Source organism: Adiantum capillus-veneris, chromosome 14 (genome assembly GCF_014529385.1).
Source record: "Adiantum capillus-veneris isolate H3 chromosome 14, ASM1452938v2, whole genome shotgun sequence".
Classification (NCBI taxonomy): domain Eukaryota; kingdom Viridiplantae; phylum Streptophyta; class Polypodiopsida; order Polypodiales; family Pteridaceae; genus Adiantum; species Adiantum capillus-veneris.
Window position 1 is genome coordinate 146,911,673 of NC_140944.1, and position 17,137 is coordinate 146,928,809.

Sequence of the window (17,137 nt, forward strand, 5' to 3'; positions counted from 1 at the left end):
TGCTAGGTGACAAGAAAATGATGTAATAATGACCTCATCTTGGTTGAAGCTTTTAAATTCTTCAATTCAGTCAAATGAAGACAAAACCTCTAGAGAAAGATGAAGAGGATCATCATTATGGGCTGGATAATGAAGTGGGTTTAGACAAAATTTAGCACCATATTTGTGAATTTGGGATTTTTCCAATGCCCACTTTCCAAATGAGCTTAAGATTTGACCAAATGGTCAAATCTAAGCTATTTTTTTGAGAGCATGGCTTGAAAGAGCTTTTCAAGTACTACCTTGTGAAAGGAATTGTCTTGAAAAATAGTTTGAGATTTGTCCTTGTGACCCAATCTTTAAAACATTGGTGAGTCCCAAATCAGCAATAGAGTCTCAAACTCTCTAATATGGTGTTAAATCATATAGCGGAATTAGTTCTACTGTAAGACTCTAAATCTACATTACATGATCAATATATAAGTTATAAGTTATCATGTGACCTTCCACATGAGCATGTCATACCAATCCAAGTTTCTTGGGGCTATGGATGCGGGATAAGGGTGTCATGCCAATAAATTTTCTTCAATAGTATGTATCCTGAGAAAAAATGTATTCTTGAAGGGTTATATAGGTGTTGAATTGGAGGGAGAGAGAGAGAGAGAGAGAGAGAGAGAGACAGAGAGAGAGAGAGAGTCGTGATCCTCAGAGACATCATGTGCATCCATTTGTAGCTATGTATCAGTGGACCCATGACTCATTAACAGCTTCACAGCCACTTTTTGAGGCAACAATGAGGCTTTTAGGTGATAGTGATACTTGTTCCATTTGTTTAGTGGGGTATGAGGGCCATGGGTGTTGCACCCTTCCTTGTCATCATAGTACCATCTGTATTCTTTATATAAGACTAGTGAAGTGCAACCCCTTTTCCAATCTAGCCACTCCTTTAGAATTACTTTAAGCCTAGCTTTAAGCCACTAGCCTTATCTTTGACTTTTACCTTAGGACAACATCCCACAGGACCCTTGTACTGACATAACTTCCCCCTTATGGAAAACTTTTCATCCTCAGAATCTAAGGTGGATATCTTTAGAACATATAGATGTTTTAATTTCCAATTAGTACCCTAAATAAAGTTTCTCTAGATGTATATAAGTAAACTAGTTGTATAGATGCTCATACAAAAATTGATAGAAGTAGCGAATCTATGGAGTAAAGTATATCATACTCTACAGTAGATTATTCTTGAAAACTGTAATAATAGCTTGTTGCATACTGATCCAACTTTATAATTGTAAGAATTGCACAAAATACTCATATAGATGTTGTTTGAACTTGCAATATTGCACATTGAGTGAGCTCTAGGTATCTGTCAATAGTTAGATTATTCTTGAAAATTGAAGCAATAGCTTGTTGCATAGTGATCCACTCTTTATAATTGTATGACTTGCACAAAGTCCTCACATAGATGAACTAAAGTAAGGTTGTTTGAGCTTGCAATATTGCACATTGAGTCATCTGACAATTTTGGCCATTCCATTGTTCTTGATGTACCTCACTTGGACTTGTCATGACACATGATTCTTTAGGCGCCATTTTCATAGTCCATAAGAAATCATATACTCCACATTTGAAATATGTCTCCTGATGTCAAATATAAAGACCCATAAGTAGACATCTAATTGTGTGGAGTATTTATATACAATTGACAACATGGGTGTGAGAGGACCTTCTTTAGTTCTCTCCATGCAATTCTGTGATTAAATTAAACTTTGTGAGTTCCTAGACCATAGTGTACATCTTTGTGCCTAAAAACATGTGCCACTAAATTCTCATGTCGCCTTGGATGTTTTTGCTAAACACTATTTGCAGATCAAAATTGTCGTTGCTATAGCCAACTGCTATACAATTCTCATCAACTTCTCATAGCACATCATGTCATGTCTCTTTGATGGCTTAATATATAACAAAACACATGTTAAGCTATACCTTCATGTACAACTTCAATTCCAATAATCCATATGAATGGATTGATGTTACGATGTAACATGGATGTCCTTGGTGCGTTACTCCTTTCAAAAGTATTGCAATGACTTAGCAAAAATCTCCATAACCTAAATGCATACATGCTTGATTTGGTATGTTCCTTTTGGAAGAAGTTATACGTTGTGAAAGTTGCAATAAAAATTATTTAATGTAACATCTAAAAATTGCAAGACATCATGACACGACGTAAGAACATGTGCGAAGAGCAAACATCGTATAATGGCATTGGATTTTGGAAAAGTTGATTCAATGATGACAAATATATTAATATATGTACTATATGACAGGGAAAAATCAAATTTGGAGATCCATGCTCTGCTTCATTAGAGATATCTAATAAAAGAGATTATTGAACTAGATATACCCAACAATACATCTTTCGTATCAATTCATCCTTAAAGTAGAAGGTTTGGATTATTCTCAACAAATGTGTGGGAGCTGAATCTTAGGAGGTGACTCATTGACTCAACCGTACAATGAGTCATTGTTAGATTATCTATCTTGCACAAATTCCATTTATATCAACTATTTTCCTTCTCATTTTGTGAAAGGAATTCTTTTCAAAATGCCACCTTAGAAAACACAAAAAGTGCTTCTGTCAAGAATGTCATTTCTTGGAACATGTTGATTGCGGGATATGCTCAACAGTGGTGGCAGGGCCAGGAAGCTCTGGGCCGTAAAAAAACCCAGTTATGCTTGGCACTGCCTTGTCGACATGTATGCCAAATGTTGCACAGCCAGCAAGCCCTGGGACTTTACATTCCAGATCAGCACGCTCCTGTGTTGTTCAAGCTGCAGTCTCATTTGCTCGGCATGCACCCGCAATCCCTTTGAACCCCCTTTAAAATTGAAACCAGGATCGCTTTTCTTGCATACACTTTATAAGCTTCTTTGTTGTTCAGCACTGCAGTATCACACGCTCGGCATGCACCTGCAAGCCCTTTGAACCCCCTTTAAAATTAAAACCAGAATCACGACCTTCCATAGTGGAGCTACCCTCTCAATGTCAGGAAGCTTTACCCATCAAAACGTAGTCCACTTCAGTTGATTATGAGGATATTATACCTGCATTCCTTGAGCGCAAAAACAATGACGTCTACATGGTCTCAAATGGCACAGGATGGATGGCAGAGCACTCCGTGCATGCAACATTGGGTCAGTTTGAGCATAGAGCTCGAAGCCAACATTCCGTGTTTTGATAAGTGTTAATAGAGTTCATCTCATTGCCCTCGCTCATAAGAGTTAGAAGTAGGTAATGTTTGTTGAAATCCTTGAAGAGAATGGTGATGAACTTAGTGACCACTTTGTTGTACTGCACGACAAATAGAAAAATAACATATCCATTGAGTGTGATTTACAGAGTAGTTTAGACACATGCATCTATCAGCTTGGCTAACAAGCTTGCGCCTACTGTCAGCATGAGAAGAATTCTTCAAATGGCATTCAATTACAAAAGGCCTGCACTTGTCGACACGTCTTAAGAATTCTTTGAGGGAGCTCCAAGTAGAGGGCTGCGTGGTTGATGTGGCATGGGCTTGACCACTCATCATGAGCCCTCAATTCCTGCAAAAGTCTGTTGCCTCTCTTTTGCGTGTCCAAGAACAAGACATTGACATCCAAAATCTATCTAATCATGACTTCAAGAAAAAAGCAAAGCACTAGACAAAAGTAGAGTGTTGAACATAGCATAGAGCTAATTTGTTTATTTACTTGGTGAGCCAAACGTCCTATTTCGACTCTTTGAGCTGGCAAGCGACCACGTGGCACAATCTTGTCTACTGGAGGAGGTTCTGCAAGGTGAGGCATCTTGTAAGGTAGGCCCATTTAGACAGGGTTCTCCAGCACAACTGAGGGTACACCAGAGCAATAGCAGATTGGGGCGTAATCAGTACGATAGCTAGCCACTAGAGGGATGAAATTAGGTCAACATTGGGCATCAGATGGCAAAAAGAGATCATGCCCAAGAGGTGGGAAACTCTGTAGGGCCTCAAGCATGGCTGCAAGGAGGGACGGTGTTGCTGAAGCATGGCCTGCTTGATTGGATGTAGGGCCTACAAGAGGGACCTGACTCGAGGTAACAAGGGCATCATCATCATCAGCAAGCAGCATCGAGGGTTGTGCCAAGCAGACTGCTTGGCACAATCCAGGCCATTGATTTTCACTGGAATAAGATAATCTAGTTTCACAGTGTTGGATGCTTTTTTTGTTTTATTGCTCATTGCTTGGTGAGCCTAGATTCTCGTTGCACATCCTTGTTTACCTTGGCTTCCACCAAGGTGACAACAAGCACTGCGAAAAGAGCATCCAATGCTATGAAAAAGCATCCAGCACTCTGGAAAAGCATCGACTCCACCCTACTACACCTCGGCTTTGGCTTCTCAATTAACAAGCACCGTACGGCAGGTCTCTCTCTCTCTCTCTCTCTCTCTCTCTCTCTCTCTCTCTCATATGGAAAATGGAGTTTTCTTTTCATAGCATTTTTGACAAACAGAGATGGTGGATAACACTTGCGTGCGAGGGAGACTGAAAAAGGATATCATGGCTATGAGGGATACTAGGGTACACACAGAGCTGCGTGAGCATGGATGTGTGCTTAGAGAGATAGAGTTGAGCCTCAACATCCACCTGCACACAGATAGACGTAGATCCATGGATCAACAGACGACATCCACATTCCCCTGCCATCTTCTTTGACGTAATTAAAGTGCATGCCGTCTTCTTTGACGTAATTTAAGTGCATTGTTGCCAGCATTACGTGTTCTTTTCCATTAATATCTTCTGTTGGCAGCAGTTTGGACAGATATTCACAACAATGAACGTTTCAATTGCACAGCCGCAACTATAGCTTGACAACACTACAAGGTTCGTTATCTCTATCCAACACCCCATGACTATGCGTTTGCTTGGTGCAACACATAAACGCTACAGGACAGGGCACGACTTCCGTTTCTTATAATTTTTGGAGAGACTACACTGCTAGCTTTCGACCATACTTTTGTATGGCACTCTGCATGACGTGCACTGTATACTTTGCAGTTTCAGTCTGTGATGTTTCATTGCAAGATGATATGTTTAACTATTCACATTGCTTTTTTGTAGCTTGATTCAAACATTGTCCTCCACCTTGCAAAATTGAATGACATTCGTACACGATTATCAGGTCAGTAGTGTAGTTCAATGAAGTTATAGTCTGTTTGTGATTTTTGTATTTTTGAGTTTGTCAAAGTAGTTTAGCCATATATTTTTCTCACTAGTGCATGCTCAATTTCGATCATCATATCTATATATCAAATAGATATGCATTTCTTTTCTCACAATTTGGAAATTCAACTTGTATATCAAAATAAAGGAAAATTGACTACGCTTGATTGAGAATAAGATGGGTGTCTCAAAGATGGTTCCACAGTTCAGAGACTAAATGATCGATATTACTAGGTTTAATGTTGCAATCTACAAACAACTACCAAAGTAGATTAAGTTGTAATCCTTTTGCTCCATTCAATTACCCTCTTCAGTAGCCCTTTGTTGTATATGGAGCAGGATGAGACACAACTTGCTTCTTCAAAAGCTTATCAAGTCCCAAGCTGAGCTATTATTGGTACCTATCAATTGGTTCTACTCATTTTCTCATGTCCCCACAATAAAACCCAAGGTGACAGCAATCACAACCAACTAACCAAGTAACCAAATGCGCTCCAGAATCTATAAGATTATGTACAGCAAAGGCCCACCAAGCAAGACTAGTTCACAATTGAACCCGTTTTTGAGTGCTTTAGCATGTAATTTGTCTTTGGAGAATTTTAATCTCACGACTTGGGGTATTTTGGGAATTTTGAAAAATTTCAAGGGAATTTTGGGAAATTGCGACAAAACATTAAGGATTTGAGGGGTATTTTGGTGATTTTTTCTTAAAAGAAACATTGTTCTTCAGGGCAAACTTGAAATTCTCCCGGTTTTAGGTCAAAATTTGAAGCTTCCGCCGATAATTGCACTAAAACTTGTGTAAATCTCCCAATCACTCAAAATCTAACCCAACCTCAAGCAATAGGCCACTCCTCGTCTCCAGCTGGCTCCTTCTCTCACGTGCTATGACATGCCTCGCCTGAATTCAAGAAGCCCCACTCACTTGCAGTCGAAAACCGAATCCCACCTCCCCTTGGCACCGTGTCTCCCTCTGCCTGCATTTTCCACCTCCTCTTCTGTGTTGTGCTCAAAACTTGCCATGGTAGAAAGTATTTTGGGAATTTTAGAAATTTGAAGCATATTTTGGTATTTTCACAAATTAGAGTGAGGAGCGGTATTTTGGGAATTTTTCCTACAAAAAACACAACATTCTAGTAACAGAATGACCAATCTAGAGAGCGAAAGAGAAGCTTTTAATGAATAGAGAGAGAGAGAGAGAGAGAGAGAGAGAGAGAGAGAGAGAGAGAGAGAGAGAAGGGGCGAGGTGACAAATGAAAAGGTGGTGAGATTGAACTTAATGATGGCATTATCATTGCCGGCATTGAAAGAGGTGGTAGTGATAATGGCATATCAGCGAGCGAACCAGAAGTGGCAGTGCCGTCGACATTTCCAATCTCGCACTCCCGCAAGAAAATGCGGTTCAAGGGGTATTTTGAAAATTTTCACAAATTAGAGGAGTATTTTAGTAATTTTTGAAGGAAAAGTCTGGCCTTTCCTTTTCCCTTTCTCCTAAGCCCAAGGGATCTTTCAAGATTCCTATTAAAAAGACATGGGTACAAACTTACTCCCCCTCAACACAACAACAAGCATTAGAAAAATCTTTTTCAATGCTAGTTTGTCAGTTTTAATTTATCTTTTCCATACCATTAGAACTAGGTCAATTTATGTTCTGAACTAAAAACTTTTCTTGGAAGGTTTTTCCCAGCTAAGTACCACGATTTTGAAATCTATTCATGCTCTTAACCAAGCCCGGTACTATACTTTGAAAATCTTGTCTTTTACTTACCAACAAGTCTAGAGTTATTACTCTTGGCTTCATGGTTATGGATTTTATTTTCTGGGTCTTCATTGAACAGATTTGAATGCATGGATAAGAGGGACATAGATGACAATTGTCGGATCCGCCCTATACCTGCATTCCATGTCTAAACAAAATTGCTGATGATTTTTTTGTTTGCATGATGGTTGTAGGTAAGGATTCCGACTTCTTTTATCTTGGAATTCAAGTGCTGTTTGACCTATTTTTGGCAGGGAAACTTCAACTGCTGGCATTTCATTTTTACTCTTAGATGTAATAACACATCAAAATTCTATTTCAAATGTACATAGGTTTTTTTTATAAAAATTGTATGTAACCACTTTTATTCATCTTTGTCATCTCTCTTTTTGAATGTATTGTTCAAATTGTGAATAAAATATATAGATTAATACTCCAACACACATATATAAATAAATAAATATATATATATATATATATATATGTGTGTGTGTGTGTGTGTTTGTGTAATGTGTGTGTGTGTATATATATGTGTGTGTGTGTGTGTGTGTGTGTGTGTGTGTGTGTGTGTGTGTGTATGTGTATGTGTATATATGTGTGTGTGTGTGTAAATTACGACTTTAAAGGTGTGGCTTTTTCCCCCTTTTTTTTGGGAGAGGGGGGACAGTCAGTATACCTGTACACACACACTTGCACACACACACACACACATCCACATGCACGCACATGTGCACACAAACACACATATGTGCACGTGCACACACACACACACACACACACACACACACACATCCACATGCACGCACATGTGCACACACACACACACACACACATATGTGCACGTGCACACACACACACATGCACACATGCATCTTTTCCGTTTCCTATTTATGAAACCTACCACCCCCTCCCATATGTGCGGCTATATGTGTGTATAAGTGTGTGTTGGCATGCATGAACATGCACACACACACACACACACACACACATGCATATTTGCCATACAATTTTTCTTTGTGACCCATGCCTGACACATGTGTGGTGAATGGGGGGGAGATGGGAGTGGCGATTGTGGTGGTAGAGGGTGGGTGGCAAGTGTGGTGGCACGAGGAGGAGCACCATCAACAATGGTGGTGCAAAAAAAAGGTTCTCTCCAAGCTCGCTTGAAAGCCTATTGGAAATAGGGTTGCATGGAAACACACATAGCTTGGAGAAGTTGAAGAATCTCAAGGCACACAATAGAGATTATATTTCTTGTTGCACAATGAAAGATAAGTTAGCCCTAGAATGATGGGTGTATATACAATGCACGGGAGTAAAAAACTCCTAGTAAGGGAAAAAATACCCCGACGGTCCTAAGTGTGTTCACACACATCACTTCCACATATGTATGGTAGAAAATATATTGTATAGGGAAGTGCCATGTCCTAAGGACATGATCAATCCACAAAGGGAAGTAAGCCCAAAGCCTTGCAAAAATATGCAAACTTTTCATGAGGCAATGCCATTGTAAAAGGATCTGCAAGGTTTCTTGTGTCGCCACATAAGCCAAGCTAATCTCTTCTACTCAGAGACTCTCTCTGATATAGTGATAATGCATCTCAATGTGATTTATGCGAGCATGAAAAATTGGGTTCCTCGCAACTATCAGTGCGCTCTGATTGTCAATGTAGATGATGTTGACAATGTCTTGTGCAACACCCAAGTCATCCATAAGGCGTCTGAGCCATACACACTCAACAGTAGTTGTGAAGATTTCCTTGTACTCAATCCCACAACTGGAAGTGGCCATAGTAGGTTTCTTTCTTGCTCAACCATGATATGCATGAACTGTCGAGCATGAAATAAAAACCACTCTCACGGACACTTGCATGTCATAACAACCGGACCAATTTGAGTCCGAGAAAGCATGTAAATCTGGCGGCAATGATCCCCCCTGGGATAAAACAACCCAAGACGTAAAGTGCCACTCAAGTAGCGAAAGATCCTCTTGAAAGTCTATCAATGCTTAGACCCTAGGCTATCCATAAATCTGCTAATGTGTGAGATTGCAAACTAAATATTTGGCCTTGTATTGAATATATAGATAAGGTACCCACTAGTAGTTTGATAAAGAGTGCTCAATCTATAGGGGCTGTCATTATCACAGGTTTACACCTCTGTGTGCATGGCATGCTAGTGAGGTAGACATGATTCATTATTGTTTATGTTTTTGCAAAAACACTAGCTACTCTGTCTAGGACAAGGTAAGTTATTGATGTCTTAAAACATTTTGTATTTATGTTTATTCACAAGCAAAGTGCCATAATTATGTAAGCCTAGTAAGTCACGACCACACACAAGGTAGGTGGGTGAAGATGTGACTTATGGTACCTCTCTCTACGAGAGTGTTATGTAAGCACATTATTGTAAACTTATAAGATAAGCTACGACATATCCATTGTCTGCACAGAGGCATATGTAGGGGGCATACAACACAATAGAATAAGGGATTTTTCCTCATCCCAACATTATTTTTCTCTCTCTTTCCTAATTCTCAGCGGGAAAAGTGCAATTAGGCATGATTTTACTAAAATCTTTCTATGTTGATATGGTAATAGGAAGGGCTAAGAGCCATCTGTTCTCGAAGGGATAAGATCCATCTATTTTGGAATGGCTACAAGCCATCTTATTGTAATCCATGAATGATTTCTTTTAAGATCCAACAATTCTATCTAGTTGAGTACCCTTCGATTCTCATGGACAAGCAAGAGTCTTACCATTATTGATTTTTTGGGTGTTATTTTAGGACTACGTACTTTAAGTGTGAAGATCAAGTTGAGTTTTGAAAGTCTGAAACTTGTAAAGGCTTATCTCTACCAAGGTGTATAGATAAAGCAAGCATTTTTTACACCATGACTATTCAAAAAAACCCAAGATTATAGAATTTCAGGTCTAGAAAAGATCCAATTGTGAATACAAATCCAACTTGAGTGGTTCTCCAGTTTTCTGGGAGTGCCTATAAGAGCCCAATTTTGGAGGTAATGAGAAGAAAAATTCTACATAAAATTTAGGGGAAAATTACCAGAATACCCCTCAAATTTCAGAAATTCTGAATATGCCCTTATATTTGGCCAAGAATTCCCAAAATGCCCTTTTGAAGTTTGCCAAAATTTCCAAAATGCCCCTAATTAACCTCACAAACATCTCTAAAAAAAACTTTTTTGCAACTCTCCATAGGAAGATTGGTTCTCCTCAATAGAAGATGATACCATTACGATTTTAGATGGTATTGAGGCCTCTTCAGATGAAATTGCTCATCATTTCTTAGCATACATTCCTCCATTTGTGAGCTCATTGATAATTAATCTACTCATCTTATAATGTAGAGCCATTTTCAAGCTCTCCACATGGCTCAAAGCAAGAGAGGGGAGTCATGGAAGTGAATACTCAAGAGTGGCACGAGCGGGTAGAGCGAGAGAGAGAGAGCGTAGTACTCCAATTGATCGGGTAGATAGAGAGAGCAGGGTCAGTGACCGCCACCTACTCTCTCTCTCTCTCTCTCAATCAAATAAAGGACACCTCCTTAATATTTTGCAATTTTTTGTTTTATGCTTGAAAAAGCATGCATACTCTTGACTTTTTGAAACCGTTGGTAAGAGTCTGCCTACGGGTCTCAAAAGACTTTGCCCTTTGGGTGAATTCTGAAACCCCTAACCAGTGTAGATTTTTTTAGGCTTTTGCGTTTATGATCCTAAAAACCAAACATGCACGTGATGGACGCCTTTTGTGCATCTATGGAGGGTTCCTCATCTCCTCTTCCAAAATGAATGAAGTCATCACTCTCTCCCAAATTCTCTCCATCGGCATGGGCTCTTAGATTTTCTCGTTATCCACAAGCTATAGATTCCAATGAAGCCGTAGCCTTGAAATCAAGAGATCCTAACTTGACTCTGAGGGTGACCTCGATGGAGGAGTTTGGTTTTGCTTTGTCAGTACGACCTTCTCGAGTTTTTCAAGAATTATTGACTTTTCGAGATGATTATATGCTCTACTTTCATCTTTTATAAACATCATTCATTCCATACATTGGAGATTCCATCTCCTTTGTATTGGTAATTATGGACCACTGTCTGAGACAAATGGCATTTGGTTACCAAAATTTTGAGTTGGTGTTTGTAGGCGGTTTCAAGGAGAAGCCTTTTCAATCTACGAGAGCTGAGCATATTACCTATTTGGCACTCATAAAATTTGTTTGTTACCTTCATATCAAGGTTGAGAAGTAGGCTGAAGAGAAACACAAAATGCATTGTTGTCTTACCTAGAGCCTTTTTTCTCATCAAAGAAGTTATCAAAAGCAACAATGAGTACCAAAGGACTGTCTGAGTCTGAAATACCTAGTAGGAGAAATGCAGTGAAGCCGTCAATAGTCATTCATGGAAGTTCCCCTTCATGTGCAAGAGTCTCAACATCAAAGAGACAGTTGGTTCTCTATCCATGACTGTTCTTCATCCAGTCTGACTCTCCAACAACTATCTCGCAAGCATAAGTAAATTTTCTTTATACTATACAACTTATAGCTTCCACAAGTCTCCTTGTATATGCTTGCAATTTTTGTTACACATGGTGTTTTCTCTAGCCAGGGAAGATCGTATAAAGTTTTTAATCGCTTTACTCTAGCTTATGTGAACTATGTCAGCGACACTAACATACAAAGAGCACGTGAAGTTACACTACCATGTCTATAGACTATGTGGTGGTGCTGGAGTCTTTAGTTTTTTTTTTTGTTGGCATGTTTACTTGGAGTGTTTAGATCTTAGAAGATTATATTTGTCAAGCTCATGGATAAATAGATATGGAAAGCAACAACAAAGAACCTTCAATGCCTACAACAAAAAGGAGGGTTACAAAGGTAAGGCATGAGAATGATAACCGTGTATCCCAGTTTGTGTATGCAAAGCATTGCTCAAACGTTCTCACTATTATGAATCTGTGCATGCAAAACTTTGTTGAAACTTTCTTGTTGTCATGAATTGGATTGTGTGTCACATTCTGTGTATGAAAATCTTTGTTGAAACTTTCTTGCTGTTATGAATTGGACATTTTGTGTTTCCTGTTGGCGTGAAACTTGAAATGTAGAGTTTCCTTGTACAATTTTTACATGAGCACAATTTCTTGTTTAGAAGAGCTAACTTTTACGTAGAAGGAATGGACATTCACAAGTTTTGATGGGTGATAGACATGGTAGGTAACCTTATGGATACCATGGCTATTTGAGACGTTAGACACACCTTGCCTTGGAAGTCAAAGATCCATAAGGTTATCTGCCATGTCTATCATGCATCAAAACTTGTGAATATCCATTCATTCTATGTAAAATGTTACCTCTTATAAACAAGAGATTGTGCTCATGTAAAACTTGTACAAGGCAACTCTACATTTCAAGTTTCATGCCAGCAAGGAACATAGAAGTTCCAATTCATAACAGCCAGAAAGTTTCAACAAAGATTTGCATACACTGAATGGGACACACAATCCAATTCATAACAACAAGAATGTTTCAACAATGTTTTGCATGCACATATTCATAATAGCAAGCAAGTTTCAGCAATGCTTTGCATACACAAACTGGGTCATTCTCTTGCCTTACCTATGTACCTTGTCTTTTCATTGTAGCTCTTAAGGCATTAAAGGTGTTTTGTTGTTGCTATCCATACATTATTTATCCATGAACTTGACAAATATAATATTCTAAGATCTAAACATTCCATGTAAACATGCCAGCACAAAAAAAGTAAAGACTCCAGTACCACAACATAGTCTATAGACATGGTAATGTAACTTGATGTGCTCTTTGTCTGTTAGTGTCACTGACATAGTTCACATAAGCTAGAGTATAGCAATCAAAGACTTTATACGCTCGTCCTTGGCTGGAGAAAACACCAAGTGTAACAAAAATTGCAAACATATACAAGGAGACTTGTGTAAGCTATAAGTTGTATAATGTAAAGAAATTTTACTTACACTTGCTAGATAGTTGTTGGAGAGTCAGAGTGGATAAATAATAGTCATGGATAAAGAACCAACTGTCTCTTTAATGTTGAGACTCTTGCACATGAAGGGGAACTTTCACTAATGACTACCAGCAACTTCACTGCATTTCTCTACCAGGTGTTCCAGCCTCAAGGTTATAGTACTTGACATTCATTCGATACTCATTGTTTCTTTTGAGAACTTCTTTGATGAGAAAAAAGGTTGTAGGTAAGACAACAATGTATTTGTCTCCCATCTCTCCTTGCTTGACTTTATTCTCCAAATTGGCCAACAACAAGGCAACTTTCCCTAGAAAATCTACCATTCCCACGATGACGGGGCTATTGGTTAACCTTTTGTCGTTTGTTGCAACTTCTTTTTGGCAATTTTGAGCCAATTTGATTTTATAAGCCTTTAGGCTTGTCATCCTCCTTGCATCATTGTAGAGGACATAGAAATTGTGTACATTTGGAAGCCAAGGATTAGGTTTGGTGCCTTTTTGGTATGTTTGTTCCATTGGCGAAGATAACGTAGGAAAATCTTATGAGAATTTTCCAATTATTCCATCTCAATGCAATGAGGCAATACATGCAAATGACATGCAACCTAAGCCTATTGGTAATGAAAGCTATTAAATCTTGAATCTTCTTGAGCTGGATACACACACACACACACACACACACACACACACACACACACATATATGGCAGGTATATATTACTGTATAGCAAATACCCAAAAGGTGTGTAAAGAGCGAGCCTATTACCTATTGGGTGGTACAAGATTGGGGCAGCAAAAAAGGATAGGTGTCAGTTTGGACTCTCTCTCTCTCTCATGGGGGAGAGAAAATCTACATTATTGACATCATACAATTTCCATTACAGAGATTGTCATGAAGAGACCTTTAATATTACTACACGTTGGTAGGTTCAAATGTTGGCAAGAAGCAACCATGAGGGATTAATTTAGATTCTTTTTTTCGATCAAATGTTACATCAGCCTACTTTTAAATGTCACAATCTTCTATATCTAACATTGAAAAATCAATTGCGTATAACATTCAACGTACTTTATATCAGGCTAGATTGTCCCAAACTAAAAGAAGCCCAAGCTCAAAAGAGAAACTTGCATGATATGGGTGCTCAGGAAGGATCCAAAGCATTGATTAACAGCATAAGCCTTGCACTTACTAGACCTTGTTCTTGAAAGCCAGGGTATGGAACTGATCAATGACAGACTCTATTTAAGTTCACATGGTCTACTAAGAAAGTCCTAGGTATGGCAAAATAGCGCTTGGGGAGAAAGCTACTACTCAGTAGGGTTTCTTTGACTTCCAAGTCAAATTGTGTCCAACAACTTAAATAGCCATGAGATCCATAAGGTTACATGCCATGTCTATCATGTAGCAAAACTTGTGAATCTCCATTCCTTCTACATAAAAGATTCTTGTGGATACCATTGCGAACACCTCCAAGGTCAACCAAGAAATTTCTTTTGAGAATGGTCCAACTACCCTACTCATGCATTTGATTGCATCCAAGTAAATTCATATGGTCCTGATTCCTAATTGTGTTACATGCTTAGTCAATATTTATTAGTACACACTTGCAACTTGACATCATTGGAACAACTCCAAGGAACCACCATCATCGAGGGACAACTACTTATGCAAACCAGCCTACAGCGTGCCCAAGGACGTATGTAAACTCGATGAGGGGGGATGTTTGGGGCCAAACACATCGATTGCTCAAATGCCAAGTAACCGCCAACCTGCCCAAGTGACATTCAATTTTTATTTTTTATTTCTATTGACATCAAGTGAGCGAGATGCATAATTCTTATTTTTGGTTGTAATAAGAGTCTCTAAACATAAACTAGGGCTACAATGCTTCCAATTTGTGTAGGATGTATGGAGTTCACATTTAGTAGTTTTTGGGTTAAGTGGCCAATTCGACCTATACAAGTGAAAACTCAATTATTTGTAAAAAATGACTTCTGTGGAGAAGCCGCGAGTGCACGAGAACGTCGTTTCTTGCTACACTCACATAGACTCACCTAACACAATTTTGTTTGTTCTAGGTTACTCATTGTGCCATGTTTTATGTGTTGATTACTCACTTTTTAATGCTTAATAAATTTGTAGATTAAGCTATGCTTTAGAAGATTTGCAAATCTAGACAGGTAGGAGCATCTGTTACTCTCACCATACTTAGTAGGATTAGTCTAGAGGATGATCTCTACAAATAGAGTGCTCATTTGCCCCATTTCTATTAGTGTAGATACCATGCAAGAATCCTGCTCATAAGTGTTGGCTTGTATTAAGGGCGTCCAGGTGCATTGACCCCTAGTTGGATAAGGTGTGACCGCTCATAAGTGTTGGCTTGTATTAAGGGCGTCCAGGTGCATTGACCATTATTGACCTCTAGTTGGATAAGGTGTGAGGTAGCCTCAACACTCACTATTGACTCTAGGTTGGACTCCATTAGTAGATCTGACACCTAGATTACCTTCAGATCACGTTGAGCTAGGTATCTAGTTATTACTTCAAGTGACCTCGTGACACTTGCATCACTGCCTCCATGCCCTAGTAAGGTCTACTACGTTTCTCAATAGACATTTTATGTTTAGAGGGTTTGTTATGTTGCCTCTTTTGTTGTGTGACCCATGAACAAGTGTTTTGATTCCCTTATGCTTACCTGGGATGGTAGTGTTATCATCCTCACCTTTGCAATAATCACCTACTTTGTTTACGGGAATGGGGTTGATACTTTTTGATTCATTTCTCTCTTCCAATCATTTTGTATGGGATATGGTAGGCCGAATTCTATTCCCATTTTTTCACGCGTTTTTGCACTTATTTCCCTTGCTTGGTTTGACTTTCAACATGTCTATAAGTGGAAGAGTGCACTTGACTAGTGTGGATAACAATCCATGAATGTTTTGTGTGTCAAGTACTAGTGGGTGTGATTTCATTGTGATGGCAATCTTCTGATGTCTAATGTGTTTTCACTTTCTCCTATGAGCGAGGGTAGGGCTCTCGTGGTTGTTGTTGTGGATTCATTCAATTTCAAAGGTCTAGAATCCCCATACAAGGATTGCATGCCAAAGTTCATTGTCAGTTTATCAACATCTAGATGTTCAATCGAAGCTGATTTGATGGTTTGACTTCCATCCTTGGCCTCCTGAATCTACTTCAATAGCTCAAATTGCCATTGGTCTTCAACTTTAAGGATGTTTGTTAATAATTTTAAGCTTGTATTTGCTAGTATTAGTGAAGGTTCTTCATCTTATTCCTCAATGGTTTCTAGATCAACTAGTTTTGGAGTGTCCTTGATGTTCTGTTTTCTTCTTCGAACAAAATATGTGAGGTTTTTGGTTCAAAAGGAGGTATGGGTTTTTGAGGGCTTGTGCAACTTCTATAAGTTTTTGGATCAGGAGTCTTTTGCTTGTCCTTAATTTCTCCATTCTTTTTTTATGCGGTCAGGCTTTCCTCTGAGCTCTTTTGGCTCTCCACATGCTCCTATAGCTTTTAGTTTTCTTGCTCAAGTTGCTACCTGACTTTCTCGCATCTGTTTTTGTCTTTCGTTCTTTTATAGTCTATGTTTGCATTACTACCTTTATAGGTATGGTGGGTTCATAAGTGTTAGGTGAGTGGATGACCTTGACCATATTCACAGTGGCTCCTCCATTGATGGGGATAATAATTTTGCAAGCTTTTAACTTAGAGATTTTGGCATAAATTTGGAGGTTTTTTAAAAATGAGCTCAAATAGACTTATTGATCATGAGAATGCTCCCAAATGTACAACTTTTTGACATAATTTTATAGATATTTATTTTAGAGTTCATAATAAAATAGTATGTTGTGTGCAAAGTTTTTTATAATCTTTAAGCTAATACATAACACATATACTAAATTTATATTATATATACCCATTCTACCCCACAAAAACAATTGTTTACGTACTTGTTCTACATAGATGCATTTCTTTTCACTTGTTTATTAATGGTTACATTTAAGGTTACTAAAGAAACAATGTACCCTCTCCTCACAAAGAAGGGTGAGAGCTAATTTGTCTGCTAATCTAGATCAAGCCAATTTGTAGTCTCAAAGGGTATTTGAATGTGCACCAATGCTAGA